Raw genomic sequence first — 16463 nt, forward strand, 5'->3', positions numbered from 1 at the left:
TCATGTATTAGTTTATATATGGTACATAGGGTTTTGTATTTAATTCTGTGTTCAATAGGTAACCAATGTAGTTCCGCTAGGGTTTCAGTTTTATATGGTCCCTCCTCCTTTTTCCGGTTAGTATTCTAGCTGCTGTGTTTTGAAGTATTTGAAGTGGTCTTAATGTTGTGTTTAGGAGTCCTAGTAGAAGGGCATTACAGTAGTCTGTGCTGGAGAAAAGTAGTGCCTGTAGAACTGTTCAGAAATTAGTGTTAGTAGTGGTTTTAGTTTTCTGAGTTCCATGAGTTTAGCATAGCCTTCCTTTAATTTCAGTGATATGTGCTGTTTTAGATTGATTTCAGGGTCCATTATTATTCCAAGGTTTCGTACTTTTTCAGCTAGTTCAATTGTCTGGTTGTTATTGAGGGTTATTGGCATTTGGCTGATTTCGGTATTTTTCCGTTCTAAGTGTAGAAATTCTGTTTTATCAATATTAATCACAAGTTCCATTTGGTTTAGTAGTTGTCTTATAATGTCTAGGTACATGTTAGCCAGGTTTAGTGTTTTCTCTAATGTGTCTTCTATAGGTAGAATTAGTTGAATATCGTCTGCATAAATGTAATGTGTGATTCCTAGTCCTGCAAGCAGATGGCATAAGGGCAGCATGTATATGTTAAAGAGGGTTGCAGACAGGGCTGATCCCTGCGGTACTCCTGTTTTGAGATTGATTTTTTCTGATAATGTGTTGTTGATCTGAACTTGGAAAAACCTGTTATTTAGGTATGAACTGAACCAGCTTATTGTTTTGCCATGTAATCAGATTTCTTTTAGTCTATTTAGTAGTATTTTGTGGTTTACTGTGTCGAAGGCTGCTGATAAGTCTAGCATTATTAGAATGTAGTGTTTACCGCTATCAAAACCTCTTAGAATGTTATCTGTTAGCGAGAGGAGTAGTGTCTCTGTGCTATAGTGCTTTCGAAAACCATGTTGAGATGGATATAGTATGTTATTGTCATCCAGGTGTTCAGCCAGTTGTTTCTGTACTGTTTTTTCTATTAGTTTAGCTATTAAGGGAAGATTTGATACTGGATGGTGATAGTTCTGGATCAGGGGGTCACTGTTTTTTTCCTTTATTATTGGTTTTGTAATTGCTCCTTTCAGTATATCTGGCATAGATCCTTCTTCTAGGGATAGGTTTATGATCTTAGCTAATGTATGGGAGACTGTGTTAGCTGCTTTCTTAAGTTCGAAAGTTGGTATTGGGTCGATTATGTGTGGGGCTCAGTTTATGTTTTTTTATCATGTGTTCCACCTCCATCTCGGATATCTCAGTAAATGATGAAAATTGGTTGACGTCTCTTTTTTGCATTTTAATTTCTTGGTTGGTAGATTTTGGAAGTTTGTTTTGTAAGTTAGTAATTTTGTCGCTAAAAAATTTGGCGATTTCGTTGCATTTTGATTCCGGTAGATTTTGTGGAGATTCTTGTTTGTCATTGGTTAGGGTTTGATACTATTGAGAATAGGGTCCTTGGATTGTTAGCAAATTTTCCAATTTTATTGCTGAACTATTCTCTCTTAACATTGAGAATTAGTTGTTTGTAATAAGCTAGATGTTTTCTGTATTGGTTAGGGTATCGGTTGTTTTGTGTTTTCTCCATTGATCTGAGAGTCCTTTTTGCATCTTTTACTTTTTCATTATGCCAGGGGTTAGTTTGTATTGTTTCTCTTTTCCGTATTGATTTGATAGGGTTTTAATTTTTAATTGTGCTGCATGGACTGAGCACGCTGGGCCTGCCTCCTGTTTCTCCAATGCCTGAACTTTGACATCCCTGTCATGCACTCCAGTTTTGATTTTGGAAAAGCTTCTTGCAAAATCAGACAATTTCATATCTATAGCGATGACCGCATTTAATTTTTCAAGCTTACTGTCCATAGCCTCTACTACACCTGCAGTAACTTCAGATAATTGTTGCAACATCAATCCCAACCCTGCTCCATGACTTCAGTGGTGGCTACGAAGGTGGAGGGAAAGAGGGGGGAGAATTTTTTTCAGTGATTAACTGGTGTTTGACTAGGAGGAAGCGGGAGGTATCTTTCTTTTTGAGGACAATACTGTTGGCTAGCTGGGGGAGGGAAGGACCGAATAGAGAAAGAGGGCTTTTCTTTTTAAGAGCAGCAATTTTATTTACAAAATTTTCTTAAACTGGCAAGCTACCTTTATAGAATGACACAGCAGCTGCAGGGCTGACCCCTGAGATTAAAGAGCGGGTGGGAAAGAAATATATCCTCCCCCACTCTAGTTTTTTAGGAACCCCCTTCCCCCACAGGAGCATTTTACCTCACAATCAAGACCCATGAGCGGGGATTAGGGTGAAGCAATGTTCTTTGGTTCTGCAAAATTAGTGTTGGAAAAAAAAGTTAAGTTGATCAGTTTTCTAATGGATCAAGTCTGAAGGACTGAAACCACATCTGTTTTGGCCAAGAGGATCTAAATTAAGGTTTTTGCTACTAGAGATAGAAAACCTGGAGTGCAGAAGTTCCTTATCCCAGTAAAGAGATAAGGCATCCAATGCTGGAGCAGAAAGCTAGCATCTTTTCTATTCTGAGTTGTTGTGAGCATATTTATCTTGAGAACGCCCACCAAAAGAAGAGGTTCTTTGTTACATATCAACTTAGGGATCCCCCCCCCCAATAAGGGCTCAAATAGCAACTGAAGAATGTCAGAACATTTTCTGTTCCTACCTCATGTTAGCCGGCACCATTTTGGAGTATGGCACTGGTGGGGCAGGTGTGACGGGGGAATCCCTCCTGCCCACAGTATAGACTATGGGGTAAGATACAGTGAGGGAAGGGTTCCAGGGAATGGGATTTAAAAAAAAAAAAAAGCCATACATGACAAGCCACTCATTTTCCAGTCATTCCAGTTTCTTTATTTTAAAACTTTTATATACCGCTTAATGTAGGTAGGCCTAAACGGTTTATACATCACAAACATAATAAAACAAAATAATTGTAAAATATGTACACAGTACATTAAAATATAAAAAGAAAAGAAAGAAAGAAAAGGAAACAGGAAAAATTAAATTTATATACAAGCATAAATAGGTGAATTTTTAACTTTCTTAAATTCCTTAAGGTTGGATAATAGTCTGAGATTGAGGGGCCTACAACAGAAAGGCTCGGCGTCTGGTAAGGTCTAATCTAGCCAGACGTATAATTGGTACCTCGAGTAAACATTTGTTAGAGGATCGTAATTGTCTTGAGGGTTGATAGAGCCGAAAAAGGGTGCATTGACAAATAGCTTAATCTACAATCTGTCAGCTATGATTAAGAGAGAACTTTATAATGAATACGTAGAGAAATAGGGAGCCAACATAAGGAAAATAGATCAGAGGAAATGTGATCATGGGTTTTTGTCCAGAGAGAACTCGGAATATAGCATTTTGTGCTAGTTGTAAAAGGGCGAAGGGAGGAATCAGGTAGACCATTACAATAATCGAAACCAGAAAAAAATTAAAGTTTGAAGGACTAGCTGGAAATCATCGTAAAATAAAAGAGGTTTTAGATAAAGAGGTAAATTTTGTAAAAGGAATTTACTACAAAGGAGATGTGGTAAGTCACTGAGGTAATGGGCCTTAGTGGAAATTGGGATGGGACAGTCGTCAACTAGAAAATGACTCAGAGGATGATATGGTAATGATGGGATCATAGAGATGTTATATTTCAGTTTTTGATGTATTTAATTTCAATCAATTGTGCAAATGCCAGATTTTACTAGAATAAATACAAAGAGACAAAAGATAAGGTAGAAGACCAAGAATGATTATAAGGAATGAAAAACTGAATGTAGTCCTCGTAGATTTTAAAATTAACTCAGACCATCCAGTAGACAACATAACGTTAATAGATAAATATTAAAGAGAATAGCAGATTGGCATTCCACAAGATTCTGCACTGAGGCAACGGTATGCCAGTCAGAGTGAGAATGGCCAACATTAACTCGTTAAGGGCGATTAAATATGAAGGAAGTGAACCAGTTGAGCACTGTATCTGAAATGCCAATTGATTGTAGGCCTCTGATAAGTATTTGATGGTCTATGGTGTCAAAGGCCGCAGATATATCAAGTAAAACCAGAAAGTAATCAGTGTTTGTGTCAAATCCATAAACAACAATGTCAAAAGTGGATAAAAGAAGAGTTTCGGTACTATAATCTTTTCAGGAATCCATGTTGGTTGGGGTGAAGAATGCAGTTGTCTGTAATATAATCTGATAGTTGATGCACAGCTACAGATTCAGTAATTTTTGCAAGGGAAGTTAGAGAGGCAACAAGATGAAAATTATTTAAATTTAATAGATCTGAGTTACTTTTCTTAGGAACTGGTAAAATGAATGTACGTTTTACAGAATCTGGGAAGACCCCAGAATTGAGTGAGAAATTGACCAACAAAGCTAAGTGTGTAGAAAGGTAGTCGTGAAAGGCTTGTAAAAGATAGCAAGAGCACGGACAGAAAGGGCTATATTAAATCTTCAGTATGGATAAGACCCGCAAAATGGTAGATGGGTCAAAATTGTCAAAAGTAGACCAGGAACATGAGGTACAGGGTAGGTTGGAATTTGGAATAGCTAAGTAGGAAAATTCATCAGATATTACTGACCTTGGTTTTGAAATGCTGAGCAATTTTAATACAAAGAATATTGTCAAGAGTCACAGTTTTTTTGTTTAGTTTTGGTAATGGATTTAACATTAAACAAGATGGCATTGTTGCCATTAGCAGATTGGATTTTACTGTCATAAAATGATTTTTTGACTAAAGCGATTTGCTTTTTATATGAGTGTAGGCAAGCATAGAAAGCATTTTTTTTATTTTCTGGGATGGGGCTTTTTCGACAGCATTGTTCCAGCTGACGTACTTTGTTTTTTGTGGGTTTTAGAGTAGATGTAAACCAGGGCACAGAAGGTTTACGATAAGCAGAGTAACATTTAATTGGGGCGAGGGAATCAAGGGTTTTGGGAAATAGAGTTCCATTCAGAAACAGCAAGGCTACATTATCTTGGGACCGAGGAGATAAATTTAGAGAGAAGAGTATTCAAAAATAATTCAGCACTCACATTCTTTCTTTTATAAAAAGTTTTTGAATATTGAGAAAGCTTGGGTTGAGAAGTATTAAAGGTTCCAGTAAAGCAAATGTTGCTTACCTGTATCAGCTGATCTCACAGGACAGCAGGATGTTAGTCCTCACAAATGGGTGACATCATCAGGATGGAGCCCGATCACGGAAAACTTCATTCAAAGTTTCCAGAACTTTGACTGGCCCCTACTGGGCATGTCCAGCATGGCACTAACCCTGCAGCTAGCAGGGGTCTCCTTTCAGTCTTATTTAAAAGCTACAGGCAGTGCCGAAAAATGAAATAATAAAACGTTACAAACACAACACCGCGGGGTGGCGGGCGGGTTTCATGAGGACTAACATCCTGCTGTCCTGTGAGAATACCTTATAGGTAAACAACATTTGCTTTCTCACAGGACAAGCAGGATGGTAGTCCTCACATATGGGTGAGTACCGAGCTGAGGATGTCCTAACATGCACCTAATGTACCCAAAGGCTTGCAACAGGCACAGCAACTAGGGTGGAGTTTGGTAGAGGGCATCCTGAACCCCACCGAGCAGGCGGAAGGGTGTTGGTACGTCACGTCGTAAATAGGTTACGCAATACAGACTGGCCGAAGATGGAATCTTGTCTTCCGGCTTTGTCCAAGCAATAGTGGGCTGCAAAGGTGTGGAGAGAACTCCAGGTAGCAGCCCTGCAAATGTCAGGAAGCGGCACAAATCGCAGGTGTGCTACTGAAGTCACCATGGCCCTCACAGAGTGTGCTTTAACACTCTGTGAGGGCCACTCTGTGAGGGCTATCAGCAAGTGGAATGCCCACTTGCTGATAGCAGAAGGATATGCAGTCCACCAACCAGGAGGAGAGAGTCTGCTTACCCACAGGCTTCCCCAACTTGTTAGGGTGGAAAGAGAAACAATTGAGTGCTTTCCCTGTGGGCAGCTGTACAGTCTAGGTAGAATGCTAAAACCTGTTTACAGTCAAGGGTATGCAGAGCCTGTTCTCCTGGATTGGCATGGGGCCTGGGAAAAAAGGTAGGTAGTATGATGGATTGAGATGAAAATCCGAAACTACCTTAGGTAAGAATTTAGGGTGAGTGTGGAGTACCGCCCGGTCCTGCAGAAAGTTTAGTGTAAGGCGGATAGGTAACTAGGGCCTGCAATTCACTAACTCTGCGAACTGAAGTGATAGCCAAAAGGAAAATCACTTTCCATGTGAGATATCGAAGTTCACAAGAGTGAAGAGGCTCGAATGGTGGTTTCATGAGCCTACCCAAAACCAGATTAAGATCCCAAGAAGGAGCCGGAGGACATAGTGGAGGCTTGATGTGGAGCAAGCCCTTCAAAAAACGTGTTACCAGGGGTTGTACTGATATAGACACACACACCCCCGATACCTTTACGGAAGGCGGCTACTGCACTGACATGCATTCTGATGGAAGAAGTCTTAAGACCTGACTGATAGATGCCAGATAGTCCAGAAACTTCGGGACTGGACAGGAAAAGGTGTCAAAGGACTGAGAAGAGCACCATGACGTGAACCTTTTCCATTTGTAAGAGTAAGATTTTTCTCGTGGAAGGCTTCCGTGAAGCAATCAAGACATGGGAAACTGGTTCAGTAAGGGGCCATGTTTATGAGTTGGTTTATCAACTAGTTGTTTCCAGCCTAAGCCAGCCATTGCTTCAAGGAAATGAGATACAGAGGGAAGAGGGTGAGTATCAACATGGAAATTGAAGTCTCCAGTTATCAAAGTGCGAGATAAATCTATTGGTAAAGAAGATAGCGTTTCTAAAAGAGGTGAAAGATCTGAACTTAATTTAAAGTGGACAGTCAATAACAGAAATTGGCTACTGTAGCACAAATCAAGAGGATTTAATAGGGGCCTATAGGGAATTTTTTTTTTTTTTTTTTACACAGGGCTGAAGGAAGGATTTAATGATAGCCAATACACTCCTTGACGATGAGGTCTTGGTTCAGAAAAAACAGTCTTGTCTGAGGGGCAAATAGTTAATAGTAAGTCAATCAATAGCCAGGTTTCAGAGATTAATATGGCATCAGATTTATGCATGGAGATTAAATCATATATAACAGGAGCTTTTCTTCTGGATATATTGTGCATTAAAAGTTATTAGAGAAATGGTTGTAAGAAAGATAACAGTTGGTATGGCTGACATCATGATTGGTTTAAAGAGCATCTAGTAATTGTAGAGCTGTGAGGACAAGGTTCAAGTTGAACCATATGATCCTTGTCCTAGGATAGTACTAATTTCCACTGCAAAAATAAATGAAATGTAGCAGGTGAAAAAAAACAACAATTACAACTATCAGTAGTGGGGGCAAGCCCCTTTTTGTCCTGATCCTTTGGGGCACAGCACCTCCCGGCGGCACAGCACCTCCCGGCATCACATGGCCTTGTACCGACGCCTAGAAGATGATGTCACAGGTGGGGGGGGGGGGGGGAAGGCCAAGGCAGCCCAAATCCAGACCGGCAGGTAGGCAAGCAAGCAGAAACTCCCAGGGATGGAATGGGAATACAATCAGCAGCAACAGATTGGACTTTATGAATCTTTCCATTCCACCATGGAAAAAAAAAACATTTGGCAGTCATTCCAGTTCATTAGCCTTATATACAACAGACTGTCAAAGTATTTTTTTCTGCAATTCAACAGATGTTTAAATATTGCAAACAATTTTAGTAACATTGCAAACCCAATGGAAAGAAAGGGTTTTTCCTCCTTAAAACACTTTCTGTTCCCTATTCATGAGTTTCCACATGACCTGTGAGATTCATGGAAATTTTAAATTCTCATTGAAACTGAGCAATGTGACCAAACTTAACACAAATAGGAAGCAAACTACATCATTAAATCAATTCCCAGTGCTTCCTTTACTCTCTTACATTAATTACCAGGGTACAAAAGTGAATTTGCAATTTGACTGAAAAACCATTTATAAGGCTTTCCATGCTGTGTACTTAATGATGATCCAATTTAAATTTTGCAACTAATTAAAATGCAAACTGCATACCAAGAAAGAGATCTGCAATGACTTTTCAAGATGTTTAACATTTTTAATACGGGTATATTCATTAAACAGTAGGATCGCAGATATTAGTAAAACCATTACCAAAAAATATAAAACAAAAGTAGAAAATCATGATTTCTAAGTAATGTGGAGTAAATGATTAATATGAATAGAGCTAAAACTGTACTACAATTTGGATTAATTATCTCCCTAAGGTTCCTATAACCTTCATGTCTGATGCTCTTACAGAACATAAAGATGGTAGCTAATGTGCAATGTTTATAATGTTCAATGTTTTCAAGTACTAATTCCCCATTTTTACAATTTATTCATAGCTTTGTTTTGCACAAAGGAGCTACATCTATATCAATTAAACATGAGAGAACAAGGATTCTATAGCACAAAACGAACTGCTACACATTTCATTGTGGAGTGCGACATGCTCATCTGAATACAATAAGGAACAATAAGGTGGCATGGCTCGTCCACTAGAAATAGCACTGTACCAGGAAATGACCCAAGGATAACAACCCTTACAGAGCTGTACAGACTGAAGTTGTCATCAACTGGGATTTTCCCATTCCAACCAATTAAAGCCTGAAGCTCGAAAACAAAACATTGTGGTAAAGGGGAAAAAACAATTGGTATTGCCAACAGAAATGTCGGTACCAAGCAACTATTTATGCAGACACAAAAGATCATCAAGTACCAAGAGAAGCAATCAAAGACCAAGAAAATGTGACAGAAAGATAAATAATCCCGACTGTACTGGGCGCCACTAATTTAAGAATGTGGCCTGAATATACCCTATGAACTCCAGAAGGAATCTCTCTTTGGCACAATGTAAGTGTTAATAGCAGCACTAGAAGTTAACATGAAAGACTGATCTTATCCAACATATCCTGACTTGCAAGTGAGGATCGTTCCTGTCATAGTATACGCACAATAAACCCATCTGAGATAATAGCACAGAACATTAAGTTATTGCTTTACACAAATGGTACAAATATGTAGGATACTTAGGTTTCCATTATTCCCCTCTCAGGAATTTATCAGTGTTTGCTATACTGAAGAAGACCAGGAGATCTTGATGGAAAAAATGAATTTTTCTACTGATTTTTCTTCACTATAATAAACAGTAATAAATTCCAGGGAAAATAAAAAAAAAAACTGAGCACATCCCTAAATATATGACTGAAAGCTAGAGATTTAAACTGCAATTACCCCAACATTTTTAATCAAAATAATGAATTTTACATATCTAGGATTTGAGGGCCTTTCATATAAACAAACATTTATTCATGTTTAAATCAAGCTTTCCACAAAAAACATATCTAGCCAGTATTTCTCATTTTGATCCTGTATGTTTTGAAGGCAGCAGAGATGACCACAAGTGCATAAATTTAACCTTGTCTATTCATTTTAACAATTTATAACCCACCTTTCCTAATTTAACATCACAAGATGCAATACATTGGCAATACAACAGTACCAACATTAAGCCAGACAGTCAATTCATCATATCAAAACAAATAGAAAAATGTACATGACAACAACTCATCAAAATGAATGCCTTGCATAACAGCATATTGGCCACCACAACTAAACAAGTCACTGAAACCCTTACTGAGACAATGGGATAGCACAGCCAAGAAAACTTCATGGTTGAATGCCCAAAACAGACTACTATTGAGAAAGGCACAAATTCTTAGCTAACAATGTTAAACATTTTACTTGCAGATAGCTTACAAATACTTTGTCATTGGGTAGTAGATTTCTATTATGAATTTGTAGCATATGAAAACACAAAAAGTATGAAACTAATTCAGCTAAAATAACTTTTCCTGACAATAGTTTGCAATGAATAGGTTAACATTTACGAGGTATACTCATATTGCTTAGGAGAAATTTTCAGTAATGTTGATAGTCAAAGTCACAGATTGCAAATTTACAAGCTACAAACTTCCTGGGGTTTTCTATTCACTCACCTCCATTGTTCTTTTTTTGGAAATATGGCCTTATTCTAAAGTGATATGTCTACAAAAGAAACTGCTTAACCCTTACCTTGCACAATACCACAGGCAGAAGCCTATTTAATCGCTTTTCTTATATAAGCATTACACAGCTTCAAATATGTAAACAAAGACTTCCTCAAATGTTGGAAAGACATAGCAGATACTAGCCAAATCACCCATTCTACTTACATGCTATGCATACTTGCACATGTGAGAATGTTGCTGTGTGTGGGTCACATAAGATAAACATTGCAGTGTGTGTGAGAGATTCCTTTTTGTATGGGGAGTATTAAAAACAGTTTTCTAGTTCTATTTTGCACATATCAATAGGGCGTTTCCTGTAGACACTATATGCAGACCTGGAAGAACAGGGTTTCTATTGGGGTTGTGTCCAATGCTGTAAAATCTCCAATATGAGTGGACTAATTGTTATCAAATCTTTTTAATAGTATTTATACTACAGGGTTGAAAGCAGCCAGAGGTTTCTTTATTGCATATATATATAAGGCTCTGAGTTTTTTTTTTATATTGTAAAGTATGCTCAACCTCTTGATTATTTATGAAATATTTGATTTTGTGCTGGCAATTTTATTGACTTTTTTTTTGTTTAAGAAACAGAATTTGTCTTTTCCATATTCATCTGTACAGCCCATGATTTGCAGTAGATTTCTAGCAGATCTAATGTCCTCTTTGCAGCCCTCTATTCTTGATTTATTAGCTGCTTTTTTGAAAGAGAATTCACCCAAGGTGGTATACAACAATTTAAGGGGCCGATGCAATAATCTACGCGGAAAGCGGGCGATGACTTTTCAGCATCTGCTTTCTTAACGCACGCATGATGCCAGCAAGGGGGGCACCATGCAATATGTAAACAAGGGGTCACGCTAGGAAGGAGGCGCTTGGGTCACTTGCGTGACCTTAGCACCTCCTTGCTAATGCGACCCCACCGTGACTGCCCGTTATGAAGACAAGACGCCAGTAAACTCTGCCACAGTTTTCATAACCTGCCTGTCTGCCAGTAATGAAAACAACTGCCGAGTTTATCAGCGGATGTTTTCATTACTGGCAGACGGCTGGTTATGAAAACAGAGGCAGAGTTTACTGGCGGTCTTCATAACTCAGCGGTCTGCCGAGTTGGTTTTTTTTTTTTACTTTAAAAAGTACAGAAAAGTAGTTTTTTCTGCTTTTCTGTACTTCTTTTCAATGCGCTCAGCTATTAGCGCCTGCTCCAGGCAGGTGTTAATATCTGAGCGATAATATCTTTTTGCATTTGGAGTGAATGAGTAATGGCTTCATTCACATGCATTTGCATGTGATGAGCGCTAACTCATTCACTCCGCGTTGGACACTTGTTAAATAGGTGCTAATCCCCCTATTGCATTAGGGGGTGGATTAGCGCCTATTTAACCCTCGTCTGACAGCAGGTTAAACAGTGCGCTCGGCTGAGCACACTGTATTGCATCGGCCCTTAAATAAGCTAGAACAATAGGAAAGTATATGCAGTCAGGGCCTTGCAGATGGAGCATAGGATATATAATCTTCATACATACCACTGCTAAATGCTCATAGATTTTATTTTTATTTATTTAAAATTTTTATATACCGACATTCATCAATGATATCACATCGGTTCACAGTGTAACGCAAACAGACGCCTGGGGAGCGTTTTACATCGAACAATTATAACATGTTAACACGAGAGTAGTTGAGGGGGGGGGAGATATAAGGGGGAGAATAGCACTAAATATTATAAACAAGATAATACAAGGATAAACAAGATAATACAAGGAGTAAAGAATACCTAGAAAAACACAGTGTGCAACACAGGGAACCAAGTGACAAAAAAGGCAGAGCATAAGCCAACCCAGGACTAAAACCCATTCATGCAGCTTGCATACAATGTATGTGTCAAAATTTAAGCATCTCGTAAGAATCTCCAAGATTGGAGGTCAAAGTATTTTCCAGGGTAGGGGATAAAATAGGAGTTGTTTAGTTTCAGTCCTGGGACCAATATCTCCAGCAGAGTGGAGAGATTATTGATGTAGATTAGGGGCTCCCAAATTTTTAATAGAAGGGTCATATTGAACATTTACTATCAGAAAAGGCAGGCAGGGTTTCCTCAACAGCACTTGCTAAGTGGAGTTGGAGGGGGGTCTGTGATCTGAGCCCCATCTTATTACCTTTACTATGCACCTGTCTACTTCCTCCAAGAGTGTCCCACCTCTAATGCCATGGATAGCCCCACTGATAACAGCAACTGCAAAAGAGTATACACTCTCTCTTCTTTACCCCTATCAGCCTCTTTCCCCATTCCTCTATCCTCCTATACAATTTCCTTCAATCCCCTATCTCTTTTACACCCTCTCCTACCACATCCTTCCAACCTCTCTCCCCTACCCTATTTCCAGCTTACAGACCAACTCCCTCATTCACTCACCTCTTCTAAGTCTTAATTTCTCTTATCCACCTTCTTCCAAGCCTCTAGCTCCTATCTTCCCCCTCCTGTTTCCACACAATCTCACTCCTTCCCGCCTGTCTGATGCAGCAGACAGCATTTCCTTCCTTCCACCAGAATCAATGAGAGAACCGATGCTGCTTCCTTCCTTCTACCGGTGCATGCTGAAGACGCAACAAACGTGGCTTCTTTCTGCTGGTGTGCGAGATGGTGCAGCTGGTGCCGCTGCTACCGTCTATTCTGCATGGCAAGCTGGATGAATATCGTTCACAGGCCAGATGTGGCTAGTGGGTCAGTTTGTGGATCCCTGATACAGATGTTAAAAAGAATGGAGCTCAGACTCTCCCCTCATCCCCAATTCCAGTAATCTGACGCCAAGGTACCAAATATAATCAAAACCTTATGTAAAGTCAATAAAACATGCAACTATGTCCACCGAGAGGGTGCTTTTCAAGAGTATACTAGTCAATGACTGTAAGGTAAAGATCACTATGATATGCAAAGGAGTGGACAATCCTGAAGCAGTAATTGATTTGATTTATATTCTGTTTTTTCTGGCACTTCAAAGTGGATTACATTCAAGTGCTGTATGAATTTCTATGTCCCTAGAGGGCTCACAATCTAAGAGGCAGATGCAATAAAGTGTGCCCAGCCTAGCACACAGGTTTACATGCAGTTGGATGCACTTTTTGGAAGTGCTAGACTAGCACCTGATGCAATAAGTAGATTAGCACTTCCAAAACGCGTACCCAAACAAATGCATAATTGATAGCGCCCATCACATGTAAATTCCATGTAGATAAGGCTATTAGCTATTACTGCCGGATGCAGAAAAATCGCTGTACAAAGGAAAGTAAATTATCTGATAAGCATAATTTAACCTTCCTTACCTTGCTGCTACACCAATTAATACTTATGGGAGTTACCAAAGCATTCATTTGTTAGAGCAGGCAGAAGACCAGGCTATCTTCAAATCCCCTGCTCCGAAGGAAAAGTGTACTCTAGCCTGTAAATTCATGTGGCAGCCTTACAGATCTTTTCCAATGAAATCGCAGATGCTTCTGCCTACACCACCACTTGTGCTCTCATTGCGTGACCTCATTCCTTGAAGTCTAGGCATGGACAGAAAGACCAATTCTTCTTTGGCAATACGAAGTAAATCGAATAAGTGCCCTGTCCCCTTTCCTGGAGGGAGAGTGATGCAATAGCCTGGAGTCCTTCTAATATTCAATATAGCAAAAACCACAGAATGTATAAGGCATCATGTTATGTGTTTTAGAAATGTTGCTACATTTATGTATTTTATGGATTGTTATTTGTACATTGCTTAGTGCTTATGCGTAAGCAATTCATAAACTTAAAATAAAGATAAAGAGATATTTGTAGCTTGGGCAGTGTTCCCCTTATGGCTTCCCCCAAGTGGTGGTACACAGGGGGGAAATACAAACATACATGGGAACTCTTTGATAACTCAAGGGCATAATCTTTTCAGATAATGTCCAGGACCCACTGGTCTGACAAAATGCAGGTCCACACCACATAGTATCCTACAGGAACTATCATGGAGAGGATCCACCACATGTCATTGCTGGGTGCATCTCAAGCCAGCAGCTGTGGGTCCTCACAGTTATAGCCTTGCTGGCTTCTCAAAACAAACTGAGTCTTCAACCTCCTGTTTCACTGCAGGATAAATCTTCCTATTCGAGACCCCCAGAAGTCTCCAGAGCACTGATCCCTTGGCCTATGCACTGCAAGTTTGGGTTTGTCTTCAGGAAGCCTCTTTGGTTTGGCACTGCCCAGGACTTTTGTGAGTTTTTCTAACTCTTCCCCAAAGAGAAGGTCACTCTCTAAAGGGCAACTTACTCAGGCAGGTTTTGGATATAGCGCCCATTGCCCACTCTTGTGACGATATCCATGGCTATTGGTATCAGCTAAATATGCCCCTCTGACTCAATTCTGACTCCGGGAATTGTTGGACCCAACAGACCATCACCCAGGCCACATATCACCCGCAAATTGAGACTTGCCAGGTTAGGGTACTGGTAGAAAGAGTCTGCTTAAGGAGCACCTCAATCTTCCCATGCTGCACATCCCATAAGGATCTTAGACCAGAATGGTAGTTTTGCAGTCTACAGCTGAAACCAGAGCATCTACCTTGGGAACCCTCATATTCCCTCTCTTTGCTGTCAGGGGATAGATCTTGGCCAGTCTACCACCCTATAACCCTCCTTTGGGGGGGGGGGGGGGGGAGGAGAGAAAGAGTCCAATTATGATGGCACCATCCCTTTCAAAGCAGGGTGAAAAAGGGAAGGATTTAGGGTTGCCTTCCATCTCTTCCTCCCCTCCATAGGGGTCCATTATCTTAAGGGTGGCCAATACGTTTGAAATAAGTGGGTCAAAAGCCTCCCACAGCAATAACTATAGTACTGCCACCTCCAGGTCCCCTGAAGAACATTCCCCTTCATCTAGAGCTTCTGCAAACCTATCTTGATCAGTCCAACTCAGACTTGGTATCCTGTCTGGAGCCTTGGGTGAAAAAATGGGTTAAAGAGCCAGAGTCTTACTCCCAGCCTAGCTCATTTTGAAGGAGGGAGGCCCTTTACCTCCATGTGGAAGGGACCAGGCTGTGGAGGAAAGAGAGACCTGCCTCCAGTTTCTGAAGGGCAGAGAAAGCCTGATATAGTAAGCAAATGAAATCCAGAGTCTGTAGAGGATCCTGCCATTGGTGTCACCTCAGGGGGCCCCAGGCTCCCTCCTTTAACTGAGGAAGCTCTCCATGGTTGCCTTTCATGGGCAGGGTCACCTAAGATGAGGGCCTGGGAAGTCCAAAGGCCTTCAGAATCTGATATGGCCACCCTCCTTGCCCACATAGCTATGCTTGAGGGGACCTCTAGCTGCTCTTAGTTCTCTTGAATGGGTGAGGCTTTGGGCCCTTGAGACCCCTGTTCAACCTGTCACACACACAGGGCAAAGTAGCCCTCTACAACTGGCCCTTCTCATCATGGCCCTTAAATGAGCCTAAAAAAGGCTAGTACATTTTCCCTCTTTTTTTTTTTTTTTGGAAAGTCGCTCTTAGGCCAAGCCTGGGAGCTTCCTTCTCTACCAGGGAGCTCTTGTCTCTTCCCTTCAGAAGCCTCTCCTTACCCTGCTCTCCCTGGGTTTTGGGTTGTTTTTTTTCCTGGCGCAGTCCAACTTTGAGAGGAGAGCCCTATAAATGCCGCAGCGGAGTGCTATACCTCCCGGGCCACCCTGCAGCTGAGCTAGGCCATTCGGGAACTATCCAGCTGGCTGGGTCCCAAACACAACCCTGCAGACTGCAGGGCTGCATCTCGCTTTCTGCAGGCGTACTAAGCTGGGCTCCTCTCTCACTCTCTCTTTCCCCTATGGTATTTGAAGAAAAAAAAAAAAACCACGTACACACACTATGGCACTTACTCACCAGCCACTTAGCTTCAAGGACCATTCCTCTCCTTTTCCCTTTTTTATTTTTACTTTTATTTAACTGACACCTCCAGGGGCAAACACAATGGAGAAGCTGCTAGCAGGGGGTGGTAGTAAAGAGAGAGATCAGAAAGGGGGGACAAAAGGAAAGAGGGAGCAGCCACAGCCATGCCACACACAGTCCACTGGTATGGAGGAGAGGAGGGACCTCCCTATCAGGGTACTCACCCTTTTTTTTGCCCCCCCCCACACACACACACAGTGGACTGCTACCTTGGGAGACCAGCCCCAAGGGACTGGTAGCCCGGGAGTCAAAAAGGCTTAACTAAGCCGAGGATGCACTAGAACTCTGAAAGCTACACCCTAACCATCACTGCTGCTTGAGACAGACTACTGGGATTGGACCAGGACCACACTTCCCTTATAAGCCCAGAGTAAGGT

At 40.8% G+C, this 16463-nt stretch overlaps 1 protein-coding gene across 5 annotated transcripts in view; it reads right to left on the reverse strand.

Annotated features, from left to right (window-relative positions):
* ERBIN (erbb2 interacting protein) overlaps positions 1-16463 on the reverse strand; it is a 716810-nt gene that overhangs the window by 610005 nt on the left and 90342 nt on the right. The window lies entirely within an intron of this gene.

Source organism: Rhinatrema bivittatum, chromosome 1, assembly GCF_901001135.1.
Source record: "Rhinatrema bivittatum chromosome 1, aRhiBiv1.1, whole genome shotgun sequence".
Lineage (NCBI taxonomy): Eukaryota > Metazoa > Chordata > Amphibia > Gymnophiona > Rhinatrematidae > Rhinatrema > Rhinatrema bivittatum.